Source organism: Budorcas taxicolor, chromosome 18 (genome assembly GCF_023091745.1).
Source record: "Budorcas taxicolor isolate Tak-1 chromosome 18, Takin1.1, whole genome shotgun sequence".
Taxonomy (NCBI): domain Eukaryota; kingdom Metazoa; phylum Chordata; class Mammalia; order Artiodactyla; family Bovidae; genus Budorcas; species Budorcas taxicolor.
The window spans coordinates 48,408,915-48,426,834 of record NC_068927.1 but is presented as its reverse complement, the minus strand read 5'-3'; the positions used below and the strand labels follow the sequence as shown (position 1 = coordinate 48,426,834).

Sequence of the window (17,920 nt, the reverse complement as noted above, 5' to 3'; positions counted from 1 at the left end):
TACTCACCCAAGGGCAGGAGGCTGCAACAGTCTGGATAGAATCAGTACTCAAACCCTACTTCTTTTGGTTACACATATTGTGATCTCTATTCGAATAAAAACCTTTCCCCACACTTAAAGATTTGTAAAATGAAATAATGGCTGAGAATTTTCCAAAATTAATGAAAAATGAAAATATAGATACTATATTTATTTAATATAATCTGTGTATAAGTGCACCCTAGCAGTTCAAATCCATGTTATTCAAGCAGCAACTGTATATCATATTGAAACTGGAGAAAATTAAAACAAAGAAAAATCTTGAAAAAAGCCAGGGTTGGGGGTGAGGAAATCTTAACTATGGAGGAACAAGGATAAAAATTACATTGGGTTTCTCTCCAGAGATCATGTAAGCACAAAGATAATGGAGTGAAACATCTAAAGTATTGAGAGGGGAACCCTAGCATTCTACAAAGCTACAGTAATCAAAATAGTATGGTTAGTACTGGCACGAAAACAGACCACACAGACCAGTGGAACAAAATAGTCCAGAAGTAAACCCACACACATCTGATCAATTAATCTATGACAAAGGAAGCAAGAATATACAGTGGAGAAAAGATAGCCTTTTCAATAAGTGATGCTGGGAAAACTGGACATCTACATGTAAAAGAATGAATGAAATTAGAACAGTTTTTCATACCCTGTACATAAATAAACTCAAAATTAATTAAAGACATATTGTAAAACCTGAAATCGTAATACTCCTAGAAGAAAAACATAGTGCACTCTTGCAGGTCTTAGTAACCTTTTTTTTTCTTTTTAGATCTGTCTCCTTAGGTAAGGGAAATGAGTAAAAATAAGCAAACAGGACCTAATCAAACTTAAAAGTGTTTGCACAGCAATGAAACCATAAAAAAACAAAAAGGCAACCTATTGAATGGGAGGTTACAAATGATACATCTGATAAGAGGATAATATTCAAAATATAATAAGCGCTTATACAACTCAGGAGCAAAAACAAACGCCTATTGAAAAATGGGCAGAGGACCTGAATAGGCATTTTTCCAAGGAGACATACAGATGACCAATAGACACACGAAAAAATGTGCAACATTACTGATCAGCAGGAAAATTCAAGTCTGAACCACAGGTTAGATACTACTTCAGACCTATCAGAATGGCTACTGTCAAAAAGACAAGAAATAACAAGTGTCAGCGAAGATGTGGAGAAAAGGGAACTCTAGTACACTATAGGTAGGAATGTAAATTGATACAGCCACTACGGAAAACAGTGTTCTGCTGTTGTTTCTGTTTAGTCACTGAGTTGTGTCCAACTCTTTTGTGACCCCAGGGACTGGAGCCCTCCAGGTTCCTTTGTCTGTGGGATTTTCCAGGCAAGAATACTGGAGTGAGTTGCCATTCCCTTCTCCAGCGGATCTTTCTGACCCAGGGATTGAACCTGCGTATCCTGCTTGGCAGGTGGATTCTTTATCACTGAGCCACCAGATGATGGAAAACATTATGGATCATTACAATCATTAAAGTATATAGATCTAGGAACAGAGGATCAAAATGCATGAGGCAAAAACTGATTGAACTATATTCATAATAACCAAAAAGTAGAAACAATGAAATGTTCACTAACAGAAAAAAATGGGTGAACAAAATATGCTATATCCATTCAATAGAATATTATTTGGCCATAAAAAGGAATGAAGCATTGATATATGTTACAGCATAGATGAATCTCAAAAACATTATGCTACATGAATGAAGCTGAAACAAAAGACCACATATTGTATGATTATTCCATCAATGTGAATTATACAGAATAGGCACATCCATAGAGGCAGAAAGCAGATGAATGGTTCCAGGGACATTGAGGAGGAAGGATTGGGGAGTGACTGCTAAATGGACATGGGGTTTCCATTTGGGGTGATGAAACTTTTCTGGAATTAGTGGTGATAGTTGTATACCTCTGTGAATGTACTAAATGCCACTGAGTTGTACGCTTTTTAAATGGATAAAATGTGAATTTTATCATAATAAAAATGACTAATAGAACTGTAAGATACTTCAACATTCCACTTTCAATAATTGACAAATCTATCAGGCAGAAAATCAGTAAGAACATATCGTTGAACTGAATAAGAGGATTGATAAGCTCAATTTTTAAAAATGTTTATTTATTTGGCTGTATCGGGTCTTAATTGCGGAGGAGAAGGGGACGACAGAGGATGAGATGGTTGGATGGCATCACCGACTCAATGGACATGAGTTTGAGCAAGCTCCGGAAGTTGGTGATGGATAGGGAAGCCTGGCGTGCTGCAGACCGTGGGGTTGCAAAGACACAAATGAGTGACTGAACTGAACTGAGATCATTGCCAAGTGCAAGATCTTTGTTGCAGCATGCAGGGTCTTTTTAGTTGCAGCATGCAGGATCTAGTTCCCTGACCAGGATCAAACCTGGGCCCCCTGAACTGGGAGCTCAGAGTCTCAACCACTGGGCCACCAGGGAAGTCCCTTGATCAGCTCCTTGTTGCTTATAGAATACTTCATCCAAAAACAGCTGAGTACACATTCTTCTCAACTCATTTCAAACTTTCACCAAAATAGACAACTTTTTGCCCATAAAACACACCTAACACATTTTAAAGACTAGAAATCATGTAGAGTATGGCCTCAGACCACAATTCAAATAAACTATAAAACAATTATAGAAAGCTGAAAAAAGTCACAAAATATTTGGAGATTAAGCAACACATTTAATATTTATTTATTTATTTTTGATAGCATTAGATCTTTGTCGCTGCTCACGGGTTTTCTCTATCTCTGGAGAGCAGGGCTACTCTCTAGGGCAAGGGCTTCTTGTTGCCGTGGCCTCTCTCGTTAGGAAGCACAGGTTTGGGCTCTAAGGTGTGTGGGCTTCAGGATTTAGTTGCCCCACAGCATGTGGGATCTTCCTGGACCATGGATCAATCTGGTGTCCCCTACATTGCAAGATAGACTCTTAACCACTGGACCACCAGGGAAGCCCTCAGTTCAGTTCAGTTGTGTCCAACTCTTTGTGACCCTATGGACTGCAGTACACCAGGCCTCCCTGTCCTTCACCAACTCCCAGAGCTTGCTCAAACTTATGTCCATCGAATTGGTGATGCCGTCCAACCATCTCATCTTCTGTCATCCCCTTCTCCTCCTGCCTTCAATCTTTCCCACCATCAGGGTCTTTTCCAATGAGTCAGTTCTTCATATCAGGTGGCCAGGGAAACCCTAAACAACACATTTATAAATAAAATAATTATTTTCAACCAAATGAGGATACAGTTTATCAAAATTTGTCAAGTGCAGTGAAATGAATACCTGGAGAGAACGTATAGCATTAAAGTCCTATATTAGAAAAGAAGAAATAGCTAAAATCAGTAATTTAAGCTCCCACTTTAGCAAATGAAAGAGAAGCAATATAAACCTAAAGCAGGCAGAAAGAAAGCAATAATAAGAACTAGAAATCATTGAAATTAAAAACAGGAAATCAATAGAGAATAATCAGTGGGAACAAAAGCTAATTCTTTGAAAAGATCAATATGTTGATAAAACCCTAACTAGTCTAACCAAGCAAAAAAGATGAAAAACCTATAAATCTCTTAGGAAGAAAAATGTAGGGGAAAAGCTGACATTGGATTGGCTATGGCCCCAAAAGCACAGAGAGTAGAAGAAAAAATAGATATATTGGACTTAATCAAAATAAAAAACTGTGCATCAAAATACACTATCATGAGAATGAAAAGACAACCCACAGAATGGAATATTTAAAAGCAAATTATTAACACCCAGAATATATGAAGAATTTCTAACAACTAATAACAATTCAAAAATTGGGAAGTGAATTTTATAGACATTTCTCCAGTGAAGATACACAGATAACTAACAAGAACATGAAAAGACACTCAACTTCTTTAGTCATTACAGAAATGAAAAATCCAAGACCATAATGAGGTACCACTTCACACCCACTAGGATGACTATTATTTTAAAAATGGACTAGGATGACTATATAAAAATGGAAAATAAGGTTTGGTAAGGATGTGAAGAAATTGGAATCCTTGTGAATTGTTGGTGGGAATGTAAAATAGTGCAGCTGCTGAGGAAAAGAGTTTGGCAGTTTTTCAAAAAAGTTAAACTTCTAATTTACAGAAAATGTAGAGGAAAAGTTAAGTAATGCCAAAAAGAAGCAATCAGGCAAATCCAAAATGTTGCATATTCTGTTGGACAGTTGATCTATTCAGTTTCAGTAAGTCTATGGCATGAGAACAAAGAGAGGAACAATCTAGATGAAAAGAAACTTGAACCACAAAATTCAAAAAATTTAAATTCAATAAAAATAAACTTCCTTTTAAAATTAAAAAATAAACTTGAGAGACTTAATAATCAAACATACAGTGTTGACTCTGTTCGGATCCTTTTTTGATGAAACCAACAACAAAAAGATATTTGAGAGTATGCATGTGTACGTGCTCAGTGCTGTGCGACTCTTTGTGACCCCCATAGACTGTAGCCCACCAGGCTCCTCTGTCCATGGCATTTCCCAGGCAAGAATGCTGGAACAGGTTGCCATTTCTTTCTCTAAGGAATCTTCCTGACCCAAGGATCAAACTCATGTCTCCGGCTTTCTCTAGTTGCAGCAAGCAGGGGCGACTCTTCGTCGCAGTGCACGGGCTTCTCATTTCAGTGGCTTCTCTTGTTATATATAGAGCATGGGCTCTAGCGCAAGTGGGCTTCAGTAGTAGTGGCTAGTAGGCTCTAGAGCACAGGCTCAGTAGTTGTGGCACACAGGTTTCATTGCCCTACAGCATGTGGGATCTTTCTGGAACCAAAGATCGAACCTGAGTCCCCTGCATTGGCAGGCAGATTCTTAACCATTGGATCACCAGGGAAGTCCCAAGAGAAAGTGCTTTACTCTCAACAATGAAATACTTATTATATAGCAGTCAAAATGAATGAACTGCAATGACACACAACAGTACAGAAAGTCTTAGTGATACAATAATATTAGAAAAAAAGGAAATTCCAGTGATGAAATATAATGACTTAACTTTTTTAGAAAGTTAAAAAAAACTAAATAATAATATACTTTTTATCAAAACATATAGATGCAGTAAAACTGCATAAAAACAAAGCAAAGGACTGATGAACACAGGGTCCATTACTCTACCTGGAGAGGAATGAGGATGGTTTATATATATGTATAAACTAAAACTATATATATATAGTTTTAGTAAAGTAAGAAGCATGGGCACATGCTTTATTTAATCATATTACATTGGCTTCTCTCTTTGGATTTAGTGTAATAGGCTCAAAGTTTGCCAAAGGCCCTATAGTGTGGTTAGTCTTGTTGTGGGAAAATTGGATGCTTTGGGAGCTTGTAGACCAGAGGAAATGGGTTCAAGAAGACCTTTAATAAAAAAGAACCCCATGTCCTATTAGTGACCACTGGGCCTAGTTGGAAAGTTCTTTTACCAGGAGTTGAATGGGAACTGGGTATGTTGAACCAAGTTGAAATGTAGAAGGCAGAGGCCAAGATCCCTGGGGATAAAAGATTATTTTCAATTCAAAAGTGTGGGATGAGGGAGACAAAACACAGAGGGGAGAGAGGAAAGGAAGAAAGTCATCGCTACTTTAAGATAAAAATAAACTTTAAGGATGCCCGAAGGCTTCAGCACACTTAAAATCAAATAAATGCAATACAAAAACACATAGAGCCTACATGAAAATTATTTTTATGTAGCTCCATAGAATTCTGTTGAGTATTAAACATATCAAATTGAATTTTAGAGACACTGGACTATAAATGGTATTTTTATATTGTAGTTCTCATGTTTTTAAAGCCTATACACATAGATCTGAGATATTTGTAGGCTCTTGAATAGTCCACAGGTATCAGGTTGTTCACCCAGCATTTACTTCATCCTTCACTCCATCCCTGACTCATGTCTCTAAAACTTGCCTATCCACTTCCTTAATGACTAAAAGTCTTTTAATTTCTTTTTTTCACTCTTTCTCTTTTTAAAAATTGAGTTATAATTTATACAAAATAAAATAAAAACCTTAAGTATGCGTCATATGCACATAAGTGTGTATCCCTCACCCAGATCAACAAATAGAATATTTTTCATTCCTTCAGAACGTTCCCTTGGCTCCTTCCCAGACAATAACTATCATCCTCTTCTGAGGTGATCACTCTTCTGACTTCCATCTCCATAGATTAGTTTTGCTTGTTTTATTTTTTATAGCTTTATTTTTTAAATTACTTATTCATTTTTTGGCTGTGCTGGGTCTTTGTTGCTGTGCACAGGCTTCTCATTGCTGTGGCTTCTCATCTGTGCAGACCTTAGACATGTGAGCTTCAGTATTTGCAGCTCACTGGCTCTAGAGCACAGGCTCAGTAGTTATGGCACATTGGCTTAGTTGCCCTTTGGCATATGGGATCTTCCTGCACCAGGGATCGAATTTGTATCCCCTGCATTGGCAGGTGGATTCTTAACAACTGGACCACCAGGGAAGTCCTAGTTTTGCTTGTTTTAGAACTCCATATAAGTGGATTCATACATTGTCTTTGGTATCTTGCTTCATTTGCTCAGATGTTGTAGGATTCATCTACATTGTTGTGTGTAGCAGTTTATTTCTTTTCATTGCTGAGTTAGGGTACCACAGTTGTGTATCCAATCACCTGTTGACAAATAGTTGGATTGTTTCCAGTTTGGGACTGTTACAGATAAAACTACCTTGGGAGTTCCTTGGTGGTCCTGTGACTAAGACTCTGCATTTCCAATGCAGGGGGCCTGGGTTTGATCCCTGGTCAGGGAACTAGATCCCACATGCTGCAACTAAGACCTGGTGCAGCCAAATAAATGAATAAATATTTTTTTAAAAGGAAAAAAAGTACCATGAACATTTGTAAACAAGTCTTTGTGTAGATCTCTGTTTTCACTACTCTTGGATAAATAACTAGACGTAGGTTGGCTGGGTCCTATAGAATGGGAGCCCCAACCTACCTCTTGGATCTAATGCCTGATGATCTGAGGTGGGACTAATGTAATAATAATAATAGAAACAAAGTGCACAATAAATGTAGTGTGCTTGAATCATTTTAAAACCATCTCCCTGCACCCCTGTCTGTAGAAAAATTGTCTTCCATGAAACTGGTCCCTGGTGCCAGAAAGGTTGGGGCCCACTGATATAGAAGGTATATGTATGAAAGTTCTAAATTTTCGATACTGCTAACTCAGTCTTAGTAGTTTCATTTTCTTAGCTTGGCAACCTATGGAAATATTAGCCACATTTGTATACAAGTGGCAGTATCGACTGACAACTTCATGACCAACAAATACAGATGAACGTCAGCTGCACCAGTCTTTGGGCAGAGCTCAGACTGTCAAAGCCAAGGCAAAGCTTCAGCAGTTGTTCCTGGGGCGTAATTAATGACTGTTTCAGTGGTCCCAGATAACCAGCTGCCATTTCTCCTCTAGCTAAATTTGACAACTGAGAGCAACATGAGCAGCCATTTTATGTCATACTCCTCATATAGTCTCTGTTAAATGAACTTGGCAGAGAGCTATACTATGAGTGCTTCCCCATTTCCACATTGCTTCAAGTCACATATGTTTATATCAGCCTTAACCTTTGTGAAATTTTATTTTCTTGTTGCGTGTTGGACAATAACTTTCTAAGATCTCCTAGTGTCTAGCAGGCAAGTGTGATTTCTGCTATGTCTGGGAAGTTCCTTCAAAGGACAAATACTGTAGGCACAGAATAAGTCACAAGTGTTCCTTGAAATATGAGACACCAGAACTGGTCTGATCTTTAAATAAAAAGCTCACTCTCAGGAGTGAAGTGAAGGCACTGGTGATGCAGTGGTTGAGAATCTACCTTGCAAGGCAGGGAGCATGAATTCAGTCCCTGGTTCTGGAAGATTCCATATGTTTCGGGGCATATGTGCCACAACTACTGAGCTAAATTGCAAAAGATCCCACAGGACACCACAAAGACCCTGGGTGCTGCAACAAGACCTGACACAGCCAAATAAAACTAATGAATTGGGGGGGAAAAAAAAAAAACAGTGAAGTGAAGGTAGACATAAAAGGTGGTGGTGCAGCTTGCAGCAGAAGACAAATAAGGTATGTCCCATGGGCTGACCGACACCCCTAACATTAGAGGTGGAAGAGGGGTACCTCTGAATAAAGGAATTTATCTTTTACACAATCCGAAGACACTGGTTTGGTCTTTAGTTATCTGGGGAGATACAAATGTTACAAGAGAGAGATTATAGCTGGGCTTGAAATTTTCATTAAGGATAAAAATGTGATCTTATTTTCTTTCTTTGGTTATATTAACTAGAATACAGAAAACTATTTGCTGTTTCTTCAAAGACAACTACGTAAATATCCCATTCCATCTTTTGTCTTTTAAAGTAATGCTTCTCAAATTGTGGTGAAAGACAAGATCTTGTTTCTTTCTTTGTTTAAGATTAGCAACCTGTTATGGACCAAGACTTTTGGAAAATATTATTATACATATTTTGTTGTTATATATTTTATATATTTTTATGACATAAATTTCTTGAAAAGTAAAAAAGACATATATAACACATGTTCTAATTTATGTCATTTCTAGATTAATAAGCATAGAATTATATTTTCATAAATATAATCAGAACAAACATAACAGGGAAAAGAAGATAATATTAAACACTTCACATTGTTCCTTCAAGTGTGCATAGGGATGACACAAAATTACTATTATAACTTTTGTAGTTCTGTAATCATAACAAAGAAGGCATAAAGGAAATAGCAATTCTCCACACCATGTCTATAAAAAACACACTTTGAGCGAATACTGTGTATAACACATTTTTCAGTTTCTATGACCAGTGAGCTCTTTAAGTTGTTGAATAGAAAGTTACCTCTTCTGTGCTACCCAGCTGCCATCTACCTGTCACTCTTAACTCTGTCCACAGGCCCCAGAGTCTACACTCTTAATTCTACCCTGGTAATGACATCCAAGCAGCACCAGCCTCTGTCACTTCCAGGAGAGTCTCACCTTGGCCCTTACCTCACAGGTTTTACCAGGGGTTCCTCTCAGGAGTGATTCCTGTTCCTAAGGCCTTGTCCTCTTCAGTTCAGTTCAGTTCAGTTCAGTTCAGTCGCTCAGTTGTGTCCGACTCTTTGCGACCCCATGAATTGCAGCACGCCAGGCCTCCCTGTCCATCACCAACTCCCAGAGTTCACTCAGACTCACGTTCATCGAGTCAGTGATGCCATCCAGCCATCTCATCCTCTGTCGTCCCGTTCTCCTCCTGCCCCCAATCCCTCCCAGCATCAGAGTCTTTTCCAATGAGTCAACTCTTCGCATGAGGTGGCCAAAGTGGAGTTTCAGCTTTAGCATCATTCCTTCCAAAGAACACCCAGGACCGAATTCCTTTAGAATGGACTGGTTGGATCTCCTTGCAGTCCAAGGGACTCTCAAGTGTCTTCTCCAACACCACAGTTCAAAAGCATGAAGTCTTCAGCACTCAGCTTTCTTCACGGTCCAACTCTCACATCCATACATGACCACTGGAAAAACCATAGCCTTGACTAGACGGACATTTGTTGGCAAAGTAATGTCTCTGCTTTAGGAAGTAACAGTTAGAACTGGACATGGAACAACAGACTGGTTCTAAATAGGAAAAGGAGTACGTCAAGTCTGTATATTGTCACCCTGCTTATTTAACTTATATACAGAATACATCATGAGAAACGCTGGGCTGGAAGAAGCACAAGCTGGAATCAAGATTGCCGGGAGAAATATCAATAATCTCAGATATGCAGATGACACCACCCTTATGGCAGAAAGTGAAGAGGAACTAAAAAGCCTCTTGATGAAAGTGAAAGAGGAGAGTGAAAAAGTTGGCTTAAAGCTCTACATTCAGAAAACTAAGATCATGGCATCTGGTCCCATCACTTCATAGGAAATAGATGGGGAAACAGTGGAAACAGTGTCAGATTTTATTTTGGGGGACTCCAAAGTCACTGCAGATGGTTACTGCAGCCATGAAATTAAAAGATGCTTGTCCTCTTACTTCCCCCCAAAGAATCCAATTTGCCGGGCTTCCCCGGTGGTCCAGTTGCTAAGACTGCATGCTCCCAATGCCAGGACCCTGGGGTTCAATCCCTGGTCAGGGAACTAGATCCCACTGCTGCAATTAAGAGTCTTGCATCGAGAGTCATGCAATGAAGATCGCGTGTCCTGCAACTAAGATCAGCATAGCCAAATAAATAAAAATATTAAATAAATGAACAAAAAATTTAAAAAGCCCAACAACAAAGAATCTGATTTGCAGGTATCTCTAGTTCAAACAGTGTGATTTTTGCCCATGTATTAAACTCAGAAACATTGTCTCTTCACCCAAAATCTTCACTCTGGGTCCATGTTTGTATTCCTGCAAGAAACCATTTCTCTGCTGGTGGGTCCCTGTGACAGTTTCAGCCCACCTTTTCTTTGCTGATTTCCATTAGAGATGTTGGAGGAATTCAGTACTTTATTTTCCAACTGACCTTGTGACTAAAGGTGACCATGTGTCATAAATTTGGCCAGTGATACATAAGCAGAAATATTTGGGGGTCGAGCTGTTAGCATTTTCTTTCTTAATGAAAGAGGCACAGTTATTTAGCAAAGACCTTCCTTTTACTTTTTGCCAGCAGCAGAGACCAACCTTGATTCCCTGATAAGGCACCATTCCCTGTGAGGATCAGCCTGGTAGACGGTGAATTGCATTAGATCTTTCCAAGCATCACTAACTAAGACTCATGGAATTCTTTATCCACCATTATGGCTTCCTGTATGACTCTTTGTCTGAACAAGAAACTAATTTCACAGCGAAGGAAGTGCAGCAGTACATTCATAGCCAGGTATGTTTGGAGGCAGGTGGGGAGCTGCACAGGTTCTTTGTTTTGGTGGAGCACTGGGCTCTTGAGTACAAGGGCTTCAGTATTTGTGGCATGTGGGCTTAGTTGCCATGAAGCATGTGGGATCTTAGTTGCCTAACCAGGAATCAAACCTGCGTCCCCTGCATTGCAAGGTGGATTCTTAACTGCTGGACCACCAGGGAAGTCCCTTATTTTAATTTTATATACAAGAAGTTGTTGGAGGTTAACCTTACAATTTATTCTCTCAGTTCAGTTCAGTCGCTCAGTCGTATCCAACTCTTTGCGACCCCATGAAGAGCAGCATGCCAGGCCTCCCTGTCCATCACCAATTCCCAGAGTACACCCAATCCCATGTCCATCGAGTCAATGATGCCATCCAACCATCTCATCCTTTGTCGTCCCCTTCTCCTCCTGTCCTCAATCTTTCCCAGCATCAGGGTCTTTTCCAATGAGTCAGTTCTTCACATGAGATGGCCAAAGAATTGGAGTTTCAGCCTCAACATCAGTCCTTCCAATGAACACCGAGGACTGATCTCCTTTAGGATGGACTGGTTGGATCTCCTTGCTGTCCAAGGGACTCTCAAGAGTCTTCTCCAACACCACAGTTCAAAAGCATCAGTTCTTCGGCGCTCAGCCTTCTTCACAGTCCAACTCTCACATCCATACATGACCACAGGAAAAACCATAGCCTTGACTAGATGGACCTTTGTCGGCATAGTAATGTCTCTGCTTTTGAATATGCTATCTAGGTTGGTAATAACTTTCCTTCCAAGGAGTAAGCGTCTTTTAATTTCATTGCTGCAATCGCCATCTGCAGTGATTTTGGAGCCCAGAAAAATAAAATCAATTTCCCATGAAGTGATGGGACCGGATGCCATGATCTTCATTTTCTGAATGTTGAGCTTTAAGCCAACTTTTTCACTCTCCACTTTCACTTTCATCAAGAGGCTTTTTAGTTCCTCTTCACTTTCTGCCATAAGGGTGGTGTTTAGAAGATACATGCTGTCATATTTAGTAGAGAAGTATGATACTTAAGTTTGTTTTCTTTTTGTAATCAATTAATTTATTTTGGGTGGTGTCAGGTCTTCCTTGCAGCATGTGGGCTGTCCTAGCTCTGGCACATGGGTTCAGTAGTTGCAGTGCTCAGGTTTAATTGTCCCACAGCACATGGAATCTTAGTTCCTGGAACAGGGAGCCAACTCACATCCCCTTCATTGGAAGATGGATGGACTCTTAACCACTGGATCACCAGTGAAGTCCCTATAGTATATTATTGAAATCAGCCTTTCATTTAGAATTTTTTAAAGCCTTTCCCTTCTCCAGGGGATCGTCCCAACCCAGGGACTGAACCCAGTTCTGCCATATTTCAGATGGATTCTTTACCAGCTGAGCCACAAGGGAAGCCCGAGAATACTAGAGTGGGTAGCCTATCCCTTCTCCAGTGGATCTTCCCGACCCAGGAATAGAACCCGAATCTCCTGCATTGCAGGTGGATTCTTTACCAACTCAGCTATCAGGGAAGCCCTCTATAATCACAAAGTTAAAGTAATTAAAGGAAGAGGCTCTTAGACTGAGGTGACCCTAATGCCTTGGTCGCCTATGTAAGCAAACCAAAACCTTAACCCAGATTCAACGCACTTGAATCCAAGAAAATAAACCTTAGGGACAACCAATCACTAACAGCCAACTCAGCTTTCCCAGATAAGATGATTGTTTAAGGTTGTTGTTGTTGTTGTTCAGTCACCCAGTCATGTCTGACTCTTTGTGACCCCATGGACTGCAGCAAGCCAGGCCTCCTTGTCCCTCACCATCTCCCAAAGTTTGCCCAAGTTCATGGCCACTGCATCGATGATGCCATCCAGCCATCTCATCCTCTGATGCCCTCTTCTTCTGCCCTCAATCTTTCCCAGCATCAGGGACTTTTCCAGTGAGTTGGCCATTCGCACTCAGTTCAGTTCACTTCAGTTACTCAGTCATGTCCGACTCTCTGCAACCCTGTGAACCTCAGCACGCCAGGCCTCCCTGTCCACCACCAACTCCTGGAGTACACCCAAACCCATGTCCATTGAGTCAATGATGCCATCCAACCATCTCATCCTCTGTCATCCCCTTCTCCTCCTGCCCCCAATCCCTCCCAGCATCAGGGTCTTTTCCAATGAGTCAACTCTTCACATGAAGTGGCCAAAGTATTGGAGTTTCAGCTTCAGCATCAGTCCTTCCAAGGAACACCCAGGATTGATCTCCTTTAGAATGGACTGGTTGGATCTCCTTGCAGTTCAAAGGACTCTCAAGAATCTCCTCCAACACCACAGTTCAAAAGCATCAGTTCTTTGGTGCTCAGCCTTCTTCACAGTCCAACTCTCACATCCATACATGACCACTGGAAAAACCATAGCCTTGACTAGACAAACCTTTGTTGGCAAAGTAATGTCTCTGCTTTTGAAGTAATGTCTCTCCATTTGCATTAGTTGACCAAAATACTGGAGCTTCGGCTGCAGCATCAGTCTTCCAAGTATTCAGAGTTGATTTCCCTTAAGATTGACTGGTTTGATCTCCTTGTACTTCAGGCGACTCTCAGGAGTCTTCTCCAGCACCACAGTTTGAAGGCATCAATTCAAACTGTGAATTTTGAATTGTTTGAATTCAATTCTGCCTTCTTTATAGCCCAGCACAACTGTATGTGACCACCACTGGTTAAGGTATAGCCAATCAAATGATTTCCTTGCTTTGATTTGAGATCTTCTCTATAAAAACCTCTCCATCAGCTTCTATTTGTTGAATGTTCCTAACCACTTTTGACTTTATGCTGCCCGGTTCAAACTGATGTATGCTCAAGTAAATGCTTAAAAAATTCTGTCTCAGTTTATCTTTTAACACAAATGAAATTGAGTAGTGCTTTTCTTTTGACCTGTCATTATCAGGTTCTATACCAGTTAAAGTTAATTAGAGAGCATTCCTTCTTTTCCTAGGCTCTGAATAATCTGAACAATCATTATTAGTTCAAAAATTAGGTAAAACTAGGTGTTCTACTTCTTAGTAGAAGTTAGTAATTTAAATTTTACTAGAAAATCTATGACGCTGGTTCCTGGTGGCGCTGTGGTGAAGAATCTGCCTGCCAACGCAAGAGACACAAGAGATGCAGGTTCGATCCCTGGGTCAAGAAGATCCCCTGGAACAGGAAATGGCAACCCACTCCAGTATTCTTGCCTCGAAAATTCCATGGACAGAGGAGCCAGATGGGCTATAGTCCATGGGGTCACAAAGAGCCAGACATGACTGAGCACACACACAAACACACACAGAAAATCCAGTTACCTCTACTGTGGTTATAAATATTTTATTATTTGGCAGCACTGGGTCTTAGTTGGTGGCATGTGGGATCTTCTAGTTACAGCACATGGGATCTAGTTCCCTAATCAGGATTGAATCCGAGCCCCCTACTTTAGGAGTGCTGAGTCTTACCTACTGGAACACCAGGGAAGTCCCTCTACTGTGGTTATAAAGTTGCACATAGCTTCAAAATTATTTCTTAAATTTAATTAATCAATTAATTTAGTTTTGGCTGCACTGGGTCTTCAGTTGTTTCGCCAGGCTTTCTCCAGTTGAGTCGAGCCAGGCCTACTCTTCATTGTGGTGTTCAGGCTTCTCATTGAGGTGGCTCTTCTTGTTTCAGAGCACTGTCACTAGGACTGGTGGGCTTCAGTAGTTGCAGTGCATAGGTGTGTTGCTCTTGGGAATGTGGGGTCTTCCTGGACCTGCAATCGAATCTGTGTCCCCTGCATTGGCAGGTGGATTCCCAACCACTGGACCATCAGGGAAGTCCTCAAAATTATTTTAAACATAATGTCTATGGTTTAACCTGCCACATTTCTCGTGTTTTTGTTTTGTTCTCATTTATCAATATTGTGTTTCATTTATCTTTTAGAACCAAACTGAATTTAAAAAATCTGGCCCACTATTCATCTATTTCAGAATTTCAGAATCTACACTGACAGAACAAATTTTCACATATTGAGGTATAGGGAAATTGAAACTGTGTACAAGCTCCTGCAGCCTTGTCATCTGAAGTAAAATGCTGGTGTAAGATTTAATGATTGGGAAATGTGAAGATGTAGAAACAAAGAACAGCTGTTGGGCTAGGGAACTGGTAACAGTTTAGACTCTAATTCTGTGACACAGCAGAATCAGTGAACTCCATTTCCTGAAAGATATAGATAAAGGCCTGACACACATTTCTAAGTTGTTTTTACAGGAAGCAGACCCCTACAGGTGAAAACTACGAACCATAGATCCTAGACTGATCGAAACCAGAAGGTTGACTTGAAACTATACCTTGATGCCAACCAGCCCAAGAATTGTCCATGAGCCGATCATGCCCTGCCCCTTGAACACTAGAGAACTCCTCACTGCCTCCTCCAGGGTGAGTCAACAGTCTTGAGGGCATTAGCCCATGGTGGCCCCCTTTGCCTGGCAAAGCACTAAAAGCTATTCTTTTCTCCTTCATCCAAAACTCTCCACATTTCTATTTGGCACTGGTGAACAGAGGCTGATTTTTGGCAACAAAATCATTCTAGCTTATACATAATTTGGCCGGAACTTTATGTTACTGATATAGCTTTATTTCCTGTTTTTCATACATTATCAGTTCAGTTCAGTTCAGTCGCTCAGTCGTTTCCGACTCTGCACCCCCATGGACTGCAGCACACCAGGCCTCCCTGTCCATCACCAACTCCTGGAGTTTACTCAAGCTCATGTTCATCAAGTCGGTGATGCCATCCAACCATCTCATCCTCTGTTGTCCCCGTCTCCTCCTGCCTTCAATCTTTCCCAGCATCAGGGTCTTTTCCAATGAGTCAGTTCTTCGCATCAGGTGGCCAAAGTATTGGAGTTTCAGCTTCAGCATCAGTCCTTCCAATGAATAGTCAGGACTGATTTCCTTTAGGATGGACTGGTTGGATCTCCTTGCAGTCCAAGGGCCTCGCAAGAGTCTTCTCCAGCATCACAGTTCAAAAGCATTAGTTCTTTGGCACTCAGCTTTCTTTATAGTCCAACTCTCACATCCATACATGACCACTGGAAAAACCATAGCTTTGGCTAGACGTACCTAGAAGACTTGAGAGTCCCTTGGACTACAAGGAGATCCAACCAGTCCATTCTAAAGGAGATCAGTCCTGGGTGTTCTTTGGAAGGAATGATGCTAAAGCTGAAACTCTAGTACTTTGGCCACCTCATACAAAGAGTTGACTCATTGGAAAAGACTCTGATGCTGGGAGGGATTGGGGGCAGGAGGAGAAGGGGAGGACCGAGGATGAGATGGTTGGATGGCATCACCAACTCAATGGACATGAGTTTGAGTGAACTCCAGGAGTTGGTGATGGACAGGGAGGCCTGGCGTGCTGCAGTTCATGGGGTCGCAAAGTCAGACATGGCTGAGCGACTGAACTGAACTGAACTGAACCTTTGCTGCCAAAGTAATGTCTGCCTTTTAATATGCTGTCTAGGTTGGTCATAACTTTTCTTCCGAAGAGCAAGCATCTTTTAATTTCATGGCTGCAGTCACCATCTGCATTATACGTGGCTGCAGCCACCATCATACATTATTCATCTCCTTTAACAATTAAAGAGAAAAAAAATGCATGATGCAGAAGTAAACACTGTCCACTTTGCGGGTGCGAATAAACAAACACCTCCCCTCCTGTAAGCCCATGCCAGTACTCCTTTAGGGCTTCCCTGGTGGCTCAGCTGGTAAAGAATCTGCCTGCAATGTGGGAGACCTGGGTTCAATCCCTGGGTTGGGAAGATCCCTGGAGAAGGGAAAGGCTGTCCACTCCAGTATTCTGGCCTGGAGAATTCCATGGACTGTGTGGTCCATGGGGTCACAAAGAGTCAGAGATGACCAAGCGACTTTCACTTTCAGCACTGCTTTAAAGATAAGATTCCTTTCCCAGACACCAAGGCTATACGGACTCCCTGCGTACGCGCTAATCTGTCTCTTGAAATTTTGAAGGAATGTTCTCATGTCATGTTTGATGCATGTATTTGGCTCTGACAAAATACAAACTATGCTGAAAGCCATGCTTCCCAGACCAGTTTCTCAGAACTACTGACAAGCTAAATCCTCCACTATGGTTCTCAGTACGGCTGAAGTAAAACCTTCTTCTATTGCTTATTGTAGGTTGTTTATTGATTTTTTGCATCCACAATAGTTGTTCATTTTATATTTAACAAAATTTAATAAGTTATGTTTTACAAGAAGGACATGAAAATGGCCCAAATATAAGGGACTACTCAAAGTAAAAAGAAAAAACAACCGCGCATCCTAGAAATTAACTACTGTTAAATGTTAGTGTGACTTTCCGGAGATGTTACTACCTACTTGTCTTTTTATCTGTATTTAAGTACTTACAACGGAGAAGGCGATGGCACCGCACTCCAGTACTCTTGTCTGGAAAATCCCATGGAGGAGGAGCCTGGTAGGGTGCATGCAGTCCATGGGGTCGCTAGGAGTTGGACACGACTGAGCGACTTCACTTTCAATTTTCACTTTCACTTTCGGAGAAGGAAATGGCAACCCACTCTAGTGTTCTTGCCTGGAGAATCCCAGGGACGAAGGAGCTTGGTGGGCTGCCGCCTCGGGGGTCGCAAAGAGTCGGACACGACTGAAGTGACTTAGCAGCAAGTACTTACAAAATGTTTGAAAACAGTATGACATATTTTAACAGTATTACTTATTATTAAGTTTAGTATTGGTAATCCATTCCGGGACTCAGGGTGGTCCTTGAACCTCCCCGGGCCCTTCTCGGACTCCCCCATCAAGAACTCGATTGCTCCCCTTCAGTCTCTCCCCAACCCGACCTCCAACCCGTTAGCCTGGGACTACATTTCCCAGACGCCTCCAGGGTGGGTCCAACCCCTACCGGGCGTCTCTGGGGCCCCGTCCAAGTCGTTTGGAAAAGCTTTGACTTCCGGTTGCAGGG

The 17,920-nt window shown here is 41.1% G+C and overlaps 1 protein-coding gene across 1 annotated transcript in view; it reads right to left on the bottom strand.

Moving 5' to 3' along the window:
* LOC128063939 (uncharacterized) overlaps window positions 1–17,920 on the bottom strand; it is a 357,926-nt gene that overhangs the window by 172,304 nt on the left and 167,702 nt on the right. The gene's annotated exons all lie outside the window — the stretch shown is intronic.